The sequence below is a fragment of the Mus musculus genome, chromosome 13 (assembly GCF_000001635.26).
Source record: "Mus musculus strain C57BL/6J chromosome 13, GRCm38.p6 C57BL/6J".
Taxonomy (NCBI): Eukaryota; Metazoa; Chordata; class Mammalia; order Rodentia; family Muridae; genus Mus; species Mus musculus.
The window spans coordinates 106778886-106782628 of record NC_000079.6 but is presented as its reverse complement, the minus strand read 5'-3'; the positions used below and the strand labels follow the sequence as shown (position 1 = coordinate 106782628).

General features: G+C 45.3%; 1 non-coding gene across 1 annotated transcript; it reads left to right on the top strand.

Moving 5' to 3' along the window:
- Window positions 1-2408: 2408 nt before the first annotated feature.
- Window positions 2409-2515, top strand: Gm24527. The gene has a single exon (XR_003950783.1). It is a non-coding gene; the product is annotated as a U6 spliceosomal RNA (small nuclear RNA).
- The last annotated feature ends 1228 nt before the right edge of the window (window positions 2516-3743 follow it).

The following is a 3743-nucleotide window of genomic DNA, read 5'->3' as shown; positions in this document are numbered from 1 at the left end:
TTCAAAAAGGAAAAGGGGGCTAAAGAGGTGGCTCAGCAGTTAAAAATACTGGCAGCTTTTTAAAAATAAAATTTATTTATGTATTTATTTATTTTTAATTTAATTTTATTTGTAATTCATTTTTTACACTCCATAGTCCATTCCCTGCCCATCCCCATCCACCCTCCTACTGCTCCACATCCCACAACTCCTCCCCATCCTATTCCCGTCTCCACGTGGATGCCCCCACCCCTCACCCCACTTGACCTCTAAACTCCCAGGGGCCTCCATTGAGGGTTAGGTGTATCATCTCTGAATGAACGCAGACCCGGAAGTCCTCTACTGTATGTGTGGTGGGGGCCTCATATCAGCAGGTGTATGCTATCTGTTTGGTGGTCCAGTGTTTGAGAGATCTCGGGGGTCCAGATTAATTGAGACTGCTAGTCCTCCTATAGGATCACCCTTCTCCTCAGCTTCTTTCTGCCTTCCCTAATTTAAAAACAGGGGTCAGCTGCTTCTGTCCATTGGTTGGGTGTAAATATCTGCATCTGACTCTTTCAGCTGCTTGTTGGGTCTTTCGGAGGACAGTCATGATAGGTCCCTTTTTGTGAGTGCTCCATAGCCTCAGTAATAGTGTCAGGCCTTGGGGCCTCCCCTTGAGCTGGATCCTGCTTTGGGCCTATAGGTGGACCTTGTTTTCCTCAGGCTCTTCTCCATTTCCATCCCTGTAATTCTTTCAGACAGGAACAATTATGGGTCAGAGATGTGACTGTGGGATGTCAACCCCATCCCTCAGTTGATGCCCTGTCTTCCTGCTGGAGGTGGGCTCTATAAGTTCCCTCTCCCTACTGTTGGACATTTCATCTAAGGTCCCTCCCTTTGAGTTATGAGAGTCTTTCACCTCCCAGGTCTCTGGTGCATTCTGGAGGGTCCCCCAACCTCCTATTTCCTGAAGTTGCCTGTTCTTTCTGCTGGCCCTCAGGGCTTCAGTCCTTTTTCCTCACCCAATATCAGATCAGGTTGCCCTCTGCCCCCACTCCCCCCACCCCCGTCCACTTTCCCTCCCAGGCCCCTCCCGCCCTCCCTCCCAACTTGTGATTGCTTTCTTCTCTTTTCCAAGTGGGACTGAGGCATCCTCACTTGGGCACTTCAGCTTGTTGACCTTTTGACTTCTGTGGACTGTATTGTGGGTATTCTGTACTTTTTTTTTTTTCTTGACCAATATCCACTTATTAGTGAGTACATACCATGCATGTCTGTTTGGGTCTAAGTTACCTCACTCAGGATGATATTTTCTAGTTCCATTCATTTGCCTGCAAAACTCAGGATGTCCTCATTCTTAATAGCTGAGTAGTATTCCATTGTGTAAATGAACCACATTTTCTGTATCCATTCTTCTGTCATGGGACATCTAGGTTGTTTCCAGCTTCTGGCTATCACAAATAGGGTTGCTAGGAACATAGTGGAACACGTGTCCATGTGGCATGGTGGGGCATCTTTTGGGTGTATTCCCAAGAGTGGTATAGCTGGGTCTTCAGATAGATCTATTTCCAATTTTCTGAGGCACCTCCAGATTGATTTCCAGAGTGGTTGTACCAGTTTGCAATTCCACCAGCAATGGAGGAATGTTCCTCTTTCTCCACATTTTCTCCAACATGTGTTGTCACCTGAGGTTTTGATCTTAGCCATTCTGATTGGTGTAAGGTGAAATCTCAGGGTCATTTTGACTTGCATTTCTCTGATCCACTTTTTTTTTAAAAAATTTTTTTATTAGGTATTTTCCTCATTAACATTTCCAATGCTATCCCAAAAGTCCCCCATACCCTCCCCCGACTCCCCAACCCATCCACTCCCACTTCTTGGCCCTGGTGTTCCCCTGTACTGAAGCATCTAAAGTTTGCAAGACCAATGGGCCTCTCTTTCCAATGATGGCCGACTAGGCCATCTTCTGCTAAATGTGCAGCTAGAGACACGAGCTCCAGGGGGTACTGGTTAGTTCATATTGTTGTTCCACCTATATGGTTGCAGACCTCGTTAGCTCCTTGGGTACTTTCTCTAGCTCCTCCATTGGGGGCCCTGTGATCCATCCAATAGCTGACTGTGAGCATCTACTTCTGTGTTTGCTAGACCCTGGCGTAGCCTCACAAGAGACAGCTCTATCTGATCCACTTTTAAGAGGATCTAGGTTCTGTTCCCAGTACCCACAGGTTGGCAAACCACCACCTGTAACTCCAGTAGCAGGGGATCTGATAGCCTCTTCTGGCCTCAATAAGTACTGCATGCCCATGCTGCACAGACATGCAGGCCGGCAAAACACAAATATTTAGTAAAACAAAGAAAAAGGGGAGGGAGGATGAGAGAAGTTGGGGAGGAGACAGACAGAGACAGACACAGAGAGAGAACCATGTGGGTACTAGGAATAGAAATGAATGCTTGTCTTGACAGCATATATACTAAAATTGGAACAATGTAGAGAAATTAGCATGACCCCCTGTGGAAGGATGACACGCAAATCTGTGAAGCATTCTATATATTTTAAAAAGGAAAAATGACGCAAATCTGAGCATGCTTGGCTCAAGGTCAAAAGGGGAAGCTGTTGGGCAGGAAGCCTCTGGATATGCTAGGTTCAGCATTACAGTGAGTCAGGTTTACTTTGGTTGCCTACAATGTTAGGTAGCAGAATAGTCCACCCATGTTAGGGAGCTAGTTAACTATCAGCAGGATGAGAAGACATTGGTCTGGAGCCTTCCCTTATAATCAGCAGCTCATCAAACCAAGAACAGAGGCAGCAGGACCCTAATTATTGCTCAGAGGAACATGAGTCCCAGCTCTGGCTCTGGGAAAAGACAAGATATGAATTGGTAACTACAAAACCTGGTGCCAGGACTGCAAGTCCTTGTGGAATTAATGTAGCGGAGGGGGATTTCTAATGAGACCCTTTTCCCTTCTGCAAGAGTCAATCCACATATGCCCATCAATGACCAGAACAAGAATAAGTCTCTCCGGAAAGCTATCTGTCCTGGAAGCTAAAGAAATAGTATAATGTCTGCCTAAAATGTAAATCAGGCTAAAGGCTATTGCCCACTCTCTCTGAGAGAGTTTCAGTTAACTCTATAATAAATTCTATCCACTTTCCCCCCTGTTCTCTGTGCTTCATTAGAACATATTCTATAATGACTGCGGGAACCTAGGGGCTAAGAAGAGGCAGAAGGACCTCATTGCTAAGGGTTATTTGGTGACCTTGGCTCTCCCTTCAGAAATCCTCCAAAGAATTTTAGCTGCAAGGTTAAGAACAACTCTAAAGGTACAATCAACTGTCTCTTTAAGGGGTGGCAACATTTTCCCACTTGAGTGGAGGAGCTGTCTTCTATTGTCTCACATATTAGGTAATGGTTATACTGGATATGGGAACTAAGATATGTTTGTGGGAACAAGACTGAAGATGGGGTGGTGTGTGTGTGTGTGTGTGTGTGTGTGTGTGTGTGTGTGTGTGTAGAAAGAGAGATAGATAGATAGATAGATAGATAGATAGATAGATAGATAGATAGATAGATAGAATGTGAGGAATCCCAGGAATCATACTGCAGAGACCAGCATCATGGATGTGCAGATCTGAGTTTATTGCACAGCACATAAACTTATATACAGTGTTTAAGCCAATCCCAAGCCCCTAAATCCTCAGCCAATCATATCTCACCACACTGTCACTGTGCCGCAATGAAAGCCCTGTCTAATGAATTACCTCAGAAGCGGGAGTGGGTTGT